A 17,477-nucleotide genomic window follows, 5' to 3' on the forward strand; every position below is an offset into this window, starting at 1 on the left:
GTCTGCCTTACATTCAGTAGCAAAAGTTACAGTTTCAATGCTTAAACCATTCAGCCAGACACTTTTTAAGAGGAAAGGACATTGTGATGATTTGAAGGTCCTTTAAAATCGCCTCATCTACTTCCTGAGCTTTCTTGGTAGTTTTGTACTTTATGGAATATATAATGTCTGTTATATTATAGCACAGGCTATAGGCATGGCTTTTTGAAATTCCTACTGATACTCTCTTGCAGCAGTTGGCTTCCCTCTTCTTGGGCTTATTTTATTAGGAAGTCTTAGGAAAAAAAAACGGGTATGTTATTCACAGTGCTTTTGCTCCTTGTTGAACAGAAAAATGTAGGACATAATCATGAGTCTGTTCAAGTGCTTGTATTGATTGCATTGTTTAGATTAGGATGGAGCAAGATGGTGAATTGCTGACCACATATGTGTGTTCTTTAGCTCATTGTATACTGTTACAAGCAATTACTGAGGAGGGTTTTCATCTGTTTCTGTGTATTTCCTTAGCACTTTTTTCCCTTTCTCTCTAGGTGTTTAGTGGTATATTCTACAATGTGGTTCTTTTTCATGCTTTTTAAAAAAAAAAAAAAAAAAACACCTTGTCAGCAGAAGACTATAGCACATATAAATTCATGACATAGGGCTTGGATGCATCTCTATAGCTTCTCGTTCCACCTTCAAGTCAGACGTGTACTTGCAAGACCTGTTTCTGAATTTTTGAGGTTCAACATAGTTGCACTTAAGAATGCTACTTCTGTGGTTTCACTGGTTTTCATCGACCAGCCTGATAGTTACAACTAGTCATAGGATGGCTTCTGTGTGCAGGGCGCGTAGACCTGCAGATCGGAAAATCTATATGTAGTCTGAAAAGTATGAAAAGTCTGTATGTAGTGCAGCCAGTCAATGTCTTGTGTCAGAGGACAGAAATCTTTGAGACGATGATTATTCTAGAAGATGTATTAGTTGTCTAGTTAAAGGAAATTAACCCATTTTCCAAGGGAAAGATAGGTTTAGTACCCAGAGAAACATAAAATTGCATTAGTTGATAATGGAAAACCATAATCCTCTGTCGTGTGACTGTGGTCCCAAAGAATCTTGTATGTGTTATCCTAATACATTATAACCCATGAACAAATTGATGGAGCTAATCTTTCTTTCTTTCTTTCTTTCTTTCTTTTTTTTTTTTTTTAAACAGCAACACCTAAGAGGTCATCAGTCTCTTAGCAGATTTCAGATGTTCAGGTGTGTTTTTCAGCTACAAATTGAGGTTTTGTGCAGGTGAACTAGTCATTGCTGATGACTGGATGAGAAAAACAGTTTGAAATTTGACATTCGATATCATAGGTCACCCTCCAAATATTAGTTCTTCAGTGAATCCGTCATGTTGCTTGTTAGGACAGTAATTTGGAGTGTGTAGTTCTATTATTAGATTTTAACTAATAAACTTGTTAAAAGGAAGTGAATGCAATCCAGAGAATGTGCCACAAAATATATATGGAATATATATTAGTTATGCACAGGTTTTTTTGCGTACTGGATATTCATCAGCCTTGTTCATACAGTTTCTTATGAGAAGTTAATCATACTTAAGGAAAACTTTGGCAATTTGAAGCTACGTTTTCTGTTTCTTTCTTGAGATTCAGATAGAGCTCATGGCTTATGCAAAACAGTCTCTTTGTATCTGTCTTCTGCACAGGGATTGTTTGTGTTTGCATCTTTAACAACTCTAAATGTGGTGAATTTAGTTTGGAAGTGATACCTTAGTTTCCATCCCAGAGTTATTTACTGTGCGTAGGCCCACAAGCAGCCACGGGCAGCTGAGGTAGGGATTGGTTTTGCACTTTCTTTTCTGCCGTTGTCTAACTTTGGTGCCTTAGATAACGCACAAATGAACACTTCAAAAAACTGCACATTTACAAAATTGCTTTAAAAATTTAAAGGATTTTTTTTTTTGAAATTATTGTTCAGCAGAGGAAAGTAATTGTAATAGGAATACAAATACTGAATTTGGTACCAGGAGGGATTATAAACCAGGATTTTGCCACTTGTAAAGAAAAAGCAAAGCTGCTGTAATAGGTGGTGTTTTGTAAACACACTGGATGGAGAGAATAGAGAATTACTGAAGTAATACTGACTTCTCAGTGGGAATCAATATTTGCTCATTAGTGATGTTTCTTCGAGCTACCTCAAAAAGACCATTAGGCTTAGTTTTATAATAATCTTCAGCTAAATGCACTTATCCTCTGCAGTTAAGCATCTTGTTAAATTTTTTTTCCCTCAAGGCTAAATATTTATTTATATGTATATATATATATTTTTTTTTTCAATTCTTATATGTATATAACCCCTTTGAGAAAATACCTTATTTCTCTTTGGCTCCTGTGAACCTGCCGCTGTTGGAGTAGGGCATCGACTTTCAAGAAATTTTGATGAGAGCGCCTCACAGCTACCTACAAATATATATAACCTTGCAGTTATCCTTCATCCTAAATCAGCTTTTAATTACCATTTTAATTACACTGGAAAAAAATGATTATATTGCTTTCAGAATACAGCAAAGACAGGAATGCTTACTTGGGAGGCTGCAACTATTTTAAGACTTCTATTACTAATTATAGCCAACTTATTATCATGCATTGTTGCTGGCCTTCCAGAATACTTGTTTATAGAGAATTAATGGGCTAGTGGACCGATCTGCTGAAGCTTTACATAAAACTTTGCCCAAGTGTTGAGATAGTCACAGTATTATTTACAAGAAAAGTTTGGATCAGTTTGTGAGTTTTTTCTTTCTCATAGAAGACAGATGGCAAAACACCAGGAATCTGGAGCTGTTTGTTTACTATTATAATGAACAATTAGACCAAATTTTGGATTTGTTCTTTCTCTTTGAGGATTGCGAAATGCCTTGGAATACTTATATGTGCTGAATGTGATTTTTAGCAGGAATCTTTTGTTGGGAATGTGATGGTCAGTGTCGTATTTAGCTTGCGCTACGATGTTGAATATGTCAAACAGCTCTGGTACTATGTTGAATTAGGCAGAAAAGTTGTAGAAGGCTATCGGTGTGAAATTGTCCTGTAAAAGATTTCTACCAGCTCACTTTCTAGACATGTGTTTTCCTTTTACAATTTTCAAGAAAAGAGCAGTACAGGGTCTTTCATACATTTAAAATACGGTAGATCTTGTGCCTCCCAAAACTCTGTATGTCAGTATAATTCAATATTTATCAAAAGGTGCTTGTTTATAAAAACTTCAGAAATATAAATTGAAATTGAGCAATTAAATAAATAATCAGCACCCACTATTTCTTGTGCATTTATTTCACTGATATTTCAAATTTTGTCTGTGCTCTGATTTCACAATACATTCTGAAATAAGTGCAATAGATGATTGAGATCGGGGCAAATTCAAATGCAATCAGTCCCTGAGGATCCCTTCCTCACAATTTTGGTGAGAGTAAGGGAATCTCTTTTCTCTGTGTGAACTGCTTGCCTCATCCCTAGGATTGGGATGTGGAAAATCGACAAAGAAGTTGGCTTAGTCATTGTGGATAAAGAGACATAAAAGAAAAAGTGAAGTTCTAGCATGATGGGCAAGAGAACTGAAATACAAAACTCTACTTTCTATGTTATTAGTTACCTGCTTAGTGGAAGGAAGCAAACTGTCTGCGTGGCAGTAACATGCAGGCAGGGGTAAATATTTGTATTTGAGGAGATCAATCATATTTAAATCTCTGTTTTCTGGACCACAAAGCTTGTGCTTTACTAGTTCTCCTGGTTAGCACGTCCTGGCGTTGGTTCTTTGTATTGTAATAATGGCTTGATTATTTGCATAGTGACTTTTACTGAATGCTAAAGCAGTACTTGGAAGTGAGTACTGTCAAATTTTCCTTTTTGCAGATATTCACTGAAGGTGAGAAAAAAGGATGAATTTAGTCTTCAGCCTTCTTATGTTCCTGTTGTGGTGTAAATAAACATAAGAAAAATCCAACTTGATATTTTAACTTCTCCATATGATTAACCTTTTCATCAGATGACTCTAAGGAAAATCTAAATGAAATAGTTGTTCTTATTTCAAGTAAAATGTCCTGTATTCAATACCAAATCCGTCATCCTGTCAACATCTTTAACAAAATGGAAAGCGGGGGCTGCCACTGTAGATTTGTATTCTGTGCTGATAATAGTTTTTGCCACTTTGCCAGCGGACAGCTTCGTTAAAGTTTTGGAGAAATAGGATCTGTCTGTGACTCCTGTGCACAAGCCTGCAGTGATTATTAAAAAAGATATTCCGCTAAGAGACGGAGCTATTGCATTAATCTGCATACTTCAAAGTGTAACTCCAAGTGTTGGGATTTTCTCTTGTGCAACAGCAAGGTATCTTTTATGCCAGTAGCATGGGAACTATGTAGATAAATCGAAGGTTGCATTCACTTAATATTAGTCTCTGTTTTAAATATAAATGGAGTAATACTTTCCTGAAGTGCAATGTGTGGGTGCCATAGTGGTACTGTACTCGCTCAAGGAGGTAATCGGAAGTTGACAGTAGAAATCTTGAAAGTGCAAAGTGCAAAAAAACAGGGAGATAACGAACTGTGCAAAAGTGCCAGAAGATTGTGAGACTTATGTAAACAATTTTTTTTAACTCCCCGACAAAAGCAGAAACTTGTTTTTGAAGATCCCTGCTAGTGTTTAATGAAATACAAAGTTAGGAGAAAAGATGGGCAGGGAAAAATTTAGAGGAAGGGCCTTGGGGCAGCGCTTCTTTCGTTTTGACTGCGAAGCACTGAAGGCATTGCTTGCTGTTCTTCACCTGCTGTTTTAGCAAATGACTGAGAGAGTGAGACTGAGTGCTAGGCAAAAACGTGACTAAAAATGTTGCTTAGTTGCACAGCCGCTTTAATTATGAGCATTTTTTGCATATGATGCATTGCACATGTGTACAGAAGGGCATAGACGTGGTTTTCGCAAATCAGTCGTCAGTTTTCTTGAACTTGAAAAGGGCATATGTGAGTTAAGAAAGAAACATCATATATTTACATAATATTTAAAGTGCTTTCTGTTTTAGTTCTTTCTTTTTACAAAGGTGAAAATTTTTTCTAACGACATATAAGTATTTGGATTTAATTTCCTTGATATATGAAAAACTCATCACTTTCTACAAAGTGAAAAGTAAACTATACTTTGTAATTCTTTGCTACGAAATCTGCTTATTGCTTAGCCACAAGGTTTGTTGTGTTCTTTAAGGCTTGCTTACAAACATAGTTTGCTCAGTTATCTATTTATGATTTGTGCAAATGATGAAACAAATATTTGTTACTTTTGCAGTACTGCTGTTTCTATTTGCGTTAGTAAAAGAATAATTCATGGGTAAATATTCTTCAGACAACATAGAATAAATTTTATACCTACAGAAATTCAGTTTCAGATTAATATCCTACAGTCAGTACGAAGAGATGTGTAATTTAGTTGTTGAAAAGTATAGGTTATTGCTTCTGGATAATTATACCTTGGCCAATAACGGATCAAGAAGTGACGTACGACTGATGTTTCTATATGCAGATTATCCTATTGTCAGTGAAGGAAGTTATTAGAAATAAGCAAAGAGCTCCCAGAGTTGTAGTGCAGTGGTTTTTTTTTTTTTTTTTTTTTTTTTTTTTGGTGGGTAACTCGTGATTTATCCAAAAGACATAGTGCACAGAGGGCTTTGAGAGATGATTCCTCAATAATCTCTGGAGTCACCACCTCACAGATTTAATACAACAACGAGTTTGTATTGTCAGAGCAACTCTTTCTACAAGGCAAAACATTTCATTTAGGGGGCAGATTGATGGGATTTAAGGTTTCAATTAATTTAACACTACACACACACACACACACACACACACACACACACACACACACACACACACACACACACACACACACACACACACACACACACACACATTTACTGTAAACTGCTTTTTATTAAACCAACAATTGAATTGTTAAATGAACTCATCTATCCTAAAATAATACCTTTAAGTGGAGAACGAAGAGTCAAAAAATACAAAATCTGTTAGTAAACTCAGTCCTGCAATTCCTCTGTTCAAAAGCAACATCATCTTGTCTGTATGTTTATCTTAACCTGTAGACTGTTTGGAAGAAGGAGAGGCATGTAATCCTGTCTTCTTCTTATGCCTTTTCACCTTTGAACAACCTGGGATGCCACAGGGTTTCTGGTTATTAAGGAATTCAACTAATTCTTAAGGTGGAGAGACGGGAGAGGTGTCTGTCTGCTTTAGATGCTTTTGAAGAACAGCACACACAAATAGTATCTGTTATTTAGTAGTCCCTTGAGTTGCTTTAGCTATGCAGCTCTTCAGAATAAACTGAAAAATAAGCTATGAAAGCATACATCCTTTTCACAAATGCAGTTCTTGACTCTAAGAACGTTACCTAAATATTTAAATGAAGAGCTTATAGAGAGTCTTTTCAGTGTCTTTTCCTTTCCCTGCAATGCTTAGCACGGGTTTAAATGGTGGGTTTTTTTTTTTTCCACTTCAAACTATCAGTGTCAAGGAATGCCAATAAATGTGTTAGTTTTAGATAATCCAAAATTCCCTTTGCGCAGCTTCTTAGTGTATAGTTATCTGTGCAGTTTAGAAATCTATCACAATATGTTCATCTTCTGCCCAAATCTATTCACCAAGCATCAAAACTCATCAGTGAGATGGAATAATGCCATTTAATTAGTCTTTGATATACAGTTTAATTAGGTCTTAATAAGGGGTACTGCATCCTAAAATCAATTATCTTGCTCCTCTTAATAAGAGCAACTAATTAGTAGGTAAATCGCCACAGTTCCCCTTTCATCCTACAGTTTTCACAGTCTCGTGGAGGAGATTAGGCTGAAGAAATTACTCCCCAATAGCTTGGAGAAATTTCTAGGCATACTTCAGAAGATGCTTTGCCAGGCAAACTGTGATACATAAAAGAAATGGAAGAGAATGAGAAAAACAAAAGAAATCTCATCCAGAATGCTCCATTTCTTGAGCAATTTGCCAGACCTGTTCGCGTGAGGTCCCCTTGCTGACAAAAGGCAGCAGCGCCGTGGCAGGGTCTGGCCTGCCCCACTCCAGCGACGAGCGCGCAGGCGACCGGCTGCCTTGCAGTGCATGGCGCGGGCAGTGGCCAGCCATGTAGCTGCAAGCAAAGGGTGCCTGATGGGCTTCAAGCACATTCCTTAGAAAATAAAGCTTTCTGTGAAGAATGCCTTTCTCCTAGAATGACAATAGGAATCCCAAAAAGCAAAAACAAAAAACAACACAAAAAAACAAAACAAAAACTGCCCCTCCATCTTAAGGAACACAGTAGTCTTGGGAGAAGGTTGTATTTATCCATAGGAACCAAAATTGTTACCTGTTCTAAACATATGTTACATTTTGAATCCCCTGGTTTAGCAAAGACTTCCAACTTCTTTCCTCAAGTTTCTTCCATTTTTTTAAAATCTAAATTCCCAGTTACAACAAAGTAAGTGCTGGAAAAAGATCACAGTTACAAAGAGAAGTATTGAAAAGGACGCTCAGGAGTTCTTTACAAGCCCTAACTATTTCAAAATGCTACCTGTAGACATCTACCGTGACAAAGACCCTAGTTCCATCCAGTCGTGTAGGCTAGTGTACCATATGCTATAATAGCTCGTTTCAGATTTGATGACATCTTGTGGAGTCTTTGCTTTCAGCTAGATAGTGTCGTTCCCTTTCACTGGATAGTAATGTTTTTTTGACACGATTAAGTGGTTCAGGGAGACTCAAGGACAAGTCTGTGTTCATGCAACAAATGAAAAGACTTATTTTTTCATTCTTTTTTTGCTGTGACCCTGTCCTGGATATATTGCTCCCTTTAAACTAAACTTCTTTGCCAAGGATGTCAGAGAGATTTTCTAACTGTGAAAGTGTTATGTTATTGCTTCAGCTTCCCTTATGCTTATTGTTGCAGTTTTTCTAGACAGTTTCTGGTGTTAGTCATTAACGACAACACGGTGCCCCCCTTTAGAAAGTCTGAGCTTGCCTTCTGTTCTTTGTTTTTCCTCTCTGCTGCATTAGTCATGCTTTCTGTGGAAGGAGGCGTTCTGAAGGCAACCCTTCTTCCCCTTGAGATCAGATGAAATGCTGTATTCTTTTGATATCTATTCCTAATTCAAATGTGTATCCCAGTAATGCAGTTCATGGTCCTCACAGTACCAGAAAGCTGTGAAAAGTAGTCCTCCTATTTTACCTTAACTGGTTAGTGATACAAGATTAGAAGAGTGAATATCTGAATCTTCAGATTATGACATTTACATCAGCCTCTCTCACTGTCCTAGCATTATGTTGGTGGTCTTTTTGTTGGTGGTCTTAAGCGGTAGAGGGAAAAAAAACAGATGTGCACTCAGGTTCCCTTGTGTGTTGTCTCTCCACCTATGTCCAATCTAGAGTCTGAGCACTGAATGCTAACAGGCTGTCATGCAGTGCATGGACCGTAGCGCTCTGTGCTTGGTACACATGTGAATAAAATGGGTCACTGACGTCTACGCACATTTACTGAGCACTTGCAACTACCTTCTCAATGGCCTCTGATAGGAGAGAAAAAAAAAAAAAAATTAGTAAATCCTTTATTTAGGGTTTATGTTGATCTGTTGGCACCTGAGAAGATGACTTCTGCTTTCAGCTCTCTCCTCAACATTGCAAAGTTAATGTGGTTAACGGCTGTGCACTGGAGAAAAAGGGAACGCATTATTAAATTCTATCTCGAGTTAAAGGCAAAAAAGCCTAATGAATGTTTTTGAGTGATAGCTCCCAAGCAGATTTCAGATCTATGAAGTCTCAAACGAGTGGGTTTTTTTTTGTTTTTTTGTTTTTTTTCAAACTGCTTCCTCCTTGTCCTCTACTGTGTGTCCTTTTCCACGTTGCCGTTTCTGGTCTCCGCTACGTGCAGGATTCAGAAACAGGAGGAACACTACAGTCGCACTGCAACAACAGCACTAAAGTCTAAGGGGCCAGGCATGGAAGCACAACTCTGCGGTAGCCCAGACATATGAAACTGATTCTTTTTCGCAAGGCCTCTCTGCTATTTGTAATAAAACCTAACAGATGTTTTGGAATTTTCTTTTAGTAGTCCGCAATCCAACCTCGATGCAGTGTATCTAGGTTACGCCTGCTTCTGCCAACAGCTTGGCGTTCCACGCTCTTCGGGGAAGTGAAATACACTAACGTGTGTTCATGACTCCATGACTGCATTCTTTGTAGATGTGGATATCAAGTTTCTGGATGGGATGCTGGTGGCAAGTTTTATGCTATTTTTCAAACATATACTCTAATAATTTTTAATCAGTGAGAATTCTGAATTAGTGCTAATTAGTAATCAGTAAGAAAACACAATTGTCATTAGGGAAAACTGTTAAATGCCTTCATAGGGTTTTTCTTTGTTCAATTTCACATATGAAACAATTTTATTATTTTCTAAATCACAAAGAATCAACAAGCTTTGAAACAGCTGGAGAATGAAAAATACCAGGAGTCTTTCCATTGACCTCTGCAGATTTCAGATCTGGTTCGTAACAGGGACAGAAAGGTCATCATCTCCCACTCTGCCATTTCCCCAGCTGTACGTTTTAGGCGAAGGCCAAGTTGGAACCTACAGAGTTCATTATGGCTTAGTTGTATTTCAGAAACATCTGTGCCCCCATGCCCCCAAAGCAACTTTTTATTAGAATATTTTGTTCCTTACAGTAGGAACAGCAGGTTTGGATCAAACTGCTGTCGTAATAATAACTAACAAGTTACTTAAGGGGTAACAGAAGGTTATTTTACTGAGTAAAGAAGAATGTACAATGATATTTTTCCAATCTACCAGATAGTCCTGATAAAATTACTGTGTCGCTTTTACATTCAGCTCCGCGTATGTCTGTGCTCTTTCCATTTTGCTGAGGGACTGGTTTGTGTAAGGATCTTTGTTCTCACAAAATACTGAAGGATTCTTGGCATGCTAGTTCAAGAAAATATCTAAGTCCATATGTTTGCAGTTAAATGAACTTCATTTTCTTTCACAAAGAATGGCAAAAGGGAACAAAAGGGCATTGTCATCTTCTTGTCTGTTCTGTAGTGCAATAGAAGTACATCATCTCCCTTTCAAGGAGCTTGGTGGACTTGGATGAAATCGCCAGACAGGACAAAATTTCATCTGCAGATGACCTCTTATTTTATTCCTCCTTGGACAGCTTTTGCTGTGTGGCCCACAACAGCATGATGTGGGGCGTTCTCCCCAGCAACATCCATTGATGATATTTATAGGTCAATGATGTATGTTACTTCTAAACCTGAAAAATTTTTGACTAAAATCAACAAACTGCTTTTGGTGCCAGGGAATTAACTATTGAGCAGGTCTGTTCTAGTTCCTGTCATCTTGTCTCCTCAAAGGAGCTTGGATGTTTTGCTGCTGTCACCTTTTTGTGGTTATATCATGATTTACATCTGCAGCTTGTAAACAGCAGCCATGGGAGCAGTTTGACAAGTGGCAGTCGGGCTAGTAAAATCACGGTGTGCTTGGAGTGAGTAACGGGGATTGCTAGCATTCGTCGTGGGGGTGGCGAGGTTGGAAGTGGGGTTTGCCCTGCGCACGCTTTCCTGTTTAGGATGCCCCCATTAGGGAAAAAGGAAAATGAACTTTCGGCTTCAGGTGTAATGTCTGCAAAAGATTTGTGCTTTAATCAGTGATTTCTGTGGAAACTTTAGTGGTGCCCGACCTGCTTGTGTTCTGCTGCTGTTCTTATTTCAGTGATATTCAAATTGAAGACTGGAGAACTCCACAGAACGGGATCTGTGCTAGGCAGTCAGTGGTTTGTTTGGGTAAGTCAAGGCAAGAAAATGTCAACATGCGTCATATGTAGACATCTGAAGAGCTACAGTTTCTGTCTTTCCTTTTCTCCTCACCTTCTGCACCTTCCCAATGTTATGCTTTTTGCTTTTTTTCCAAAGAGGTTTTGCATTTTTCCCTTTTACCCCTTTTCAACTGCACTTTTTTAAACCATTCCTATTTACTTTGTCTCTACATTCCCTTAAATGCTGGCAAACAAGTAGTTTTCCTGCAGTGCATGTGCTGCACTGCAGCCCGTGCAAGAATAAAACCTTACCTGCAGTTACAGCTATGACTCAGTGCGTGAGATGGAAGAACAAGTGACTTTCAAATCCTGGGACAAATTTGCCTACAAGTACCTGTTTCTGTTTTGTCTTTGATTATTTGTGAAGTGGCTTTCTTTCATATGGTCAGAAGGTAATACCTTAAGGCTTGTATGTGTGTTGTGGGCTGTTACTCAGAGGTAACTTCTGGGGCCGTGCCGCGGGTGTTGGTGGGCCTTTGCCAGTGCTGTGGGAGAGCAGTGCCAGCGCCTCGGGAACGGACCTAGGAGCAGACTGGCCCCGTTAGAGCGAACTCTCTGCCCTGGGGTTCAAATGAACACAGCTGCAATGGTTTACGGAGTTGCTTATCGTGAACTGATCAGAATCACACTCTTAGCGTTTTAGTTTGCATTGCAATAAGTTTATTTTAAACAGCCAGGCCTTTGCAGGGTAACTCGACTGTCTGTTTCCCTGTGTGACTGTCGAATTGTACATCAAGGCAAAGTGAGTACAAAGCTCTGCCGCAGAAGAAAGACTCTTCAAGTATTTTAAATTAACTTGGCGTTGATGTAAAGGACTACACAGGGTAACTGCTGATAGAAATCAACCGCAGGGTGACTGATTCTTGCCCTTTAATGTGAATGAAGGGTTATTAGTTCGTCTAGAATACTACTTTGCTAGAAAGGTGACAATTTTCACCTATGTTTTCCCCAAAAATACCTGTGTGACCTTTCTGTATCTTTTCTTCATTGACAATGAGCTCTGCTGATCTAAAGGCTAAGATTGAGATCAGAACCATGGGGTACAACAGATGCAATGCTTTTACTTTTACATCATTTTGCCAGAAATTTGATTCCTGTGCTCCCTCTCTTCTTTGAGCTACAGCCTTCTCACATCTCCAGGGGTCTTGGGAAAAACAAAAATGTCAGCAACTGTACCACAAATTATAAATTTCACCTACATTTAAAATTTAATTTAAAATAATCTAACTTTGTATTATTTTAAATGCCAGGAAGCTTGATATTTCTTTTTACATGAACTTGAACTTACTTCATAAAATGATAGATGGATATAAATATGCCTTACTCTATTGGCTGTTAATCATTTTATGTTTCAATTCCCGTGCATTTTGTAGAGAAACTTCTATAAAACAGTGGGAGAGCTTCCTTGCTCCTCAAAGTATGCAACTCCCCCCCCCCCCCTTTTTTTTAATCCTCACTTTATCTCTGTGTTTTGTCTTTTCCCCTGGCTCTTCTCTTCATTTTCTGCTTTTGTCCCTCAATTTCTCTATAGTTTTACAGCCCCCTGTGCAAACCATGCACTGATAGTAGGGAAAAATGAAATGCATTTTCCCCCTCCCTCCTCTTTCCTTCTCCAAGCATGGCGATTTGCCCTTGCTCAGAGGCAGAGCTCATTACAGCCCTAGCCAAGGGATTTCACTCTCTTACTGCCTTTGTAGCTCCAGCTTTTGGGAGAGTGAGCTTGGCAAAACATTGCTGCCTTTCTTGGAGCCCCTTTGCGCTGGGTGGCCAGGGTGGAGGATGGCACAGAGCAAAGCTGGGATGGAGACAGCGATTGCAGATTACTGGATTAGTTTTCCACTCTCAAAAGCGTTTTTCCCTAGGCAAGCGTGTGCCATACCTGTGACTAAAGCCGTCATAAAGCTGAACAAACGTGTAAATAATAATTGACTTCTCTTGACCCGTTGTTCCATTTCAGAAGCGGGTTATTTAACAAATGAATATCAAATGCTTTCCCCTAATTTATGAATTGTACTGTTACTGCCTAGGAAGTGTTATGACTTTGAAGGTAGAGTTTAATAACAGAGGCATTGTGTTTATGTTGCCATCCATTATGGCCATGAGTAATACTGGTTGAATGCTGCAGAGCCACATGGAAATCTTGTGTCAGATGAGCCAAATGGATTTTCTTCTTTTGAAACTTACATTAAAGGTGTGCTGTACATTGCCCAGCCCGGTTGTGATGGGGACAGTGAGACTATCCAGTGCCATTGCTATTCCTGTGTTGGTGTGAATGTTTCCCCTAGTGTTGTAGTGCTCTTAGACTTTCATTTACACACACACAGTTACTGGTGTAAGTGATTTATTCATCATTCGTCACTCCACGTTACAATTATGTTGCGTGAAGGCTGGTTTATGAGACACGCGTGTGGATCGATCTGCTGCAGAGGGGCGTGTTGCAGGTGTGCATATGGCTTTCTTCCAGCTCACAGTGCCAGGATAGGCAGGTATGGGAAATGCAAAAAACAGTGATAGAGGGGCAAATGTATCAAATTTATAGCTTTTTTTTTAATCATGCTAAGCAGTTAAGAAAAAACATTTTTATTACTGTGATTAGTGTCTTTAGCTTGATGATGTATTTACATTTCAGTCAGTAGCCAATTTTATCAGTGCAGCATGAAGGCCAGTATTTTTTTTTTTTTTTTACTTTTCTAAATAATATAAATTTAAAGCTGGATGTTAATCTTTCCTTTCTTGAAAACCTCAGAATTTTTCCAAAAGAACAAGGGGTTGACATCTTGCACTGTTTTTATAGGATGGAGTCTCATATCAAAAGCCTCTTCTTTTTCCCAGCCGGTGTTGGCCTCTTACTCAGCTGGGCTTATGCCACCAGCATCACTGGAAGCTCTAATAAATACTTTGCTGCCCTTGATTTCCCGTTATCTGCATGATAGTACTGCTTTAAGCGTTCCAGCCCTCTACCTTTTTTGTCCTTGGTGTACAGATGCAGGTCATTCATCTGGCCTTTTTCTTTGCAAACCACCATTGGGTTGGCCAGCTGGGAGCAGAGGATGGTGCCACACGTGCCTGAAGCATCCATATGCTTGGAGCCACCGTCGCAGCACAGACCTGTTAGCCTGGCTGCCTGATACCCAAACTGCTAACATAACTTCATTAGACTCCCAATGCTGACGAGTTGGTTCGAATCCTTTTTTTGTGGAGGCCCTTGCTTTCTCTCCCGCCCTGCCTGCCTTCTGGTGGGAGCTGTAGTAATGAGGAGTCTTTCGTAACTGTGAACGTCTTCTAGTGCAGTTCTTGTGGGTGACCCAATAATGTTGTTTATTTCTGTTCCAGTAAACTTTAGGCTATCGTTGTATTTAAAGGTGGCTTTTACCCAAAGGAGAATTAGTCTAATTTTATAAGGCTCATTTGGGTCCTGATTGAAGGGAAATTATTATTCGGAGGCTCTAGGGAAATGACAGATGTGACATTACTACTGTCCTTACTTGTACAGTGTAATTTTTGTGTATTTGCACCCTGACCTTTGTTATTATCAGTTGAGGTTGGATTTATCTGTGCCAGCTGCCCTGGCTGGAGTTGGCAGCTTCCTATAAATCTCACAAGATGCTTTGTCCCTTCCTTACCCATGTCTGAAAGGTCAAGGACTGCTAACACGCTTAAGGTAACATTCGCCATATATTTTAGGACAGAATCTTTCGTTCTTTGCATGTTATTAGTACAGGGTTTAGTGACAAAACTGGATATTGTCTTATTGTCTTAGATAATCCTAGGTACTCAAATGTGAAACAAACGTGTTATGATGCACTTACAATTAAGATTCCAATTTTTTTTTTCCTTTTTGTTTTCAAGATGTAAGTGTTCACAGCCATGAAATCTAAATATTTAAAGATGCTAACTTGCACAGCAGATATTTAGAAATAAGACTCTAAGGAATAAAAATGTGAAGTTGAAATACTGTTATATACCTTTCTATATACTTCTTTAGTCTAATGCCTCATGACAGTTTTTTCTAATTTTTTTTTTTTGCTCGGAAACAGCACAGGAATGCTTCTACTCTATCTATGATTTTTTTATATTCAGTTCTAGAATACAAAAAGCATTCTAAAGAAAATGAAGGGAAATCACATTTACAATAAGATCTGGAAATTTGTTACTATTCATATGATTTACGAAACACTGCAACCACTGAACATTTAAAATAATTTAGGCACGTTTCTGTCTACTACTTATTGGTCTTGAGCTGACTTAGCACAGAGATAAACCTTTCTTATATAAGGGGAGGATACTCAGGATATCTCATGTTTAAAAATCATGTTTAGTCATTTACTACAGTTTGGGGTTTTTTAGCACTTTTGATAACTGCAAAAAAAACCACACGAGGTCTGCTCTTTTTTAAGCTGCGTAATTTAATGAGAATGACTGCATAGGGTATTGTCATCTGTGTACTTCTTGGTGAAATATAGTTAGCATTAAACCACTGAGAGAGAAGCTGCTTTTGTGCAATTATTTTAACTCCACAGTAGGTAAGTATCTTCCACACTTCTCCGATATGCTGACATAATAATTAAGGTCTATGAACCGCACTTTGGTGGATGATACCATCTTTGAAGTGCTTTATTGCTATAACATGTTCCATTTGTGTCTAAGCATTGCTGTTTGAGGTTATAGACTATCAGAACAAGGATAGGATGGACTAAGTATTATCAGGATGGTCATCAGCCGTCAGGGTGGCCGAGAAAGCTTTCTGCATTCATTAGCCAGTTTTCTTCCATTGGTTTTCATCCCAAGCACGCATAACTTGCAGGACAATGATAAATTAACGTTCAACAGTACCCCTTACTCCCTAAAATCGTTTCTTCCACAAGTGTCTTACTATAACTATATAATACTTACTGAAGAGATTGAAACGTGCATGTAGATTATCTGTTTCTGTGTCTCAATTGTAAACTTTCTGTGTGTGTATGTATATGTAAAAGAATACATTGATTGTGATCAAAAATCAGACATTATTTATCTGAACTACCTCTAAAAACATCAGTACTACCAGTGTTTTCCAAAATGTCTATGTATTTGAGTAACCTCACCCAAATGAGGTCTAATTAAATTAATTTGTCTGGTGATTTGGGATCTTAAAATTTATTCATCAGATAAAAGCATCTTCATCGGTATTGTAAAGAACTAGGTATACGGTATTGTAAAGTCAATAGTAATCATGTTGACAATTAGTTTCATTGATTTTTTTTTTAATGATTTTTTCTCCCAAATTTGGCTCAGAAGGTTTTTTTTTTTTTAATGAGGTAGAAAGTTTCTAGAGTGTGAAGCTAAATATGGAGACAGAATTATGTTGGCCAATGAAGGAATGGTCTGTTCAATATGTCAACATAATGAAAATAAAATGAATTTCTACTTGCACCTCCCCAGCAGTTGCATTGGTTGTAATTCATTTGAATAAATTCAGTTTTCAAGTGCCTTACTAAAATAAATGATGAAAAAAAATTGTATTTATGCAACTACTACTTAAGCAACCTGGCAAAAATACACCTTTCTGACATCTAGAAGGAAACATTATTATAGGGAAGCTGAAGTGATGATTTTTAAGGTCTTCCTATTCAGTACTATTGCTTGGAAATTTTTCTTAGTAGAATTTGCTAAGGAACATAGGAAACCTGTGGAGTAGAGGTAAGAGTGTCTGGATTTTACTAATAGATTTTTATACCACGATTCAGTAAATCTTAGCTGAAAAATTTGTTCAAAGTGAATAGAAGAAATGCTGTTAGGATAACTGAAAACTTCTGGAAGAAAATAGGCAACGTGATGTATCAAGTTGGGAGGAGAGACAATGCCTTCAGAAGATCCGAGATACCTGGTTTGGATCCTATGTTGTTAGTCACGTTCATCGTGAACCCGCAAGCACGAATGAGGCAATGCTCAGAGGAGGTTCTCCTGCCGGGTGGAGTTTAGAGTCGCACGTGCTGTTTAAGGGAGTGAAAACAATTTAAGAGTTCTAGACACATTAGAAATGCTACTGTAACTTCCAGTTGCATCCATCAGGGCAAAATGAAAACTAGTACAACTGAGAGGAAGTGACTGTGAAGAAATAGCACTTAGAGACGACCTCGAGGTGACAGTGGAAAACAAATGCTAATGGCACAGTGATGCCGCTGCAAAAGTGGCCGGTATTATTGAGCGCAGCCAACAGAGGCAGCGAACAGACGCAGCAGTTTGCACAGCAGTGTCTGGGTTCTGCCTGGGCCTTTTGTGGGCCTTGTTGGAAGTTGTGGAGACTTTCTGGGGACCCCCGAGGAACTAGACGGTGCTTGCTGCTAGCAGGAAGGGAGAGCTGGGCAAGGACTCCTGCAGGGGACCTTGACTTAACTTCTCCTGGGAAGTTCTAGCTAGGTGGGGCTGCTGCTAAGGAGCTCTCTGGGCTGCCCTGGTCAGAGGGAGTTGGGGCTTTTGTTTCAGGTGGCTCCTGATTGGGTGGGTCAAGCACCCTTGTGAGTCACTGCTAGGCAGAGGCCTATATAAGAGCCAGGCCTAGAGCGCAGCCAACAGAGGCAGTGAACAGATGCAGCAGT

The 17,477-nt window shown here is 38.7% G+C and overlaps 1 long non-coding RNA gene across 1 annotated transcript in view; it reads left to right on the forward strand.

Annotated features, from left to right (window-relative positions):
* LOC138069198 (uncharacterized) overlaps nucleotides 1–17,477 on the forward strand; it is a 263,508-nt gene that overhangs the window by 170,477 nt on the left and 75,554 nt on the right. The window lies entirely within an intron of this gene.

This window comes from Struthio camelus, chromosome 13, assembly GCF_040807025.1.
Source record: "Struthio camelus isolate bStrCam1 chromosome 13, bStrCam1.hap1, whole genome shotgun sequence".
NCBI lineage: Eukaryota > Metazoa > Chordata > Aves > Struthioniformes > Struthionidae > Struthio > Struthio camelus.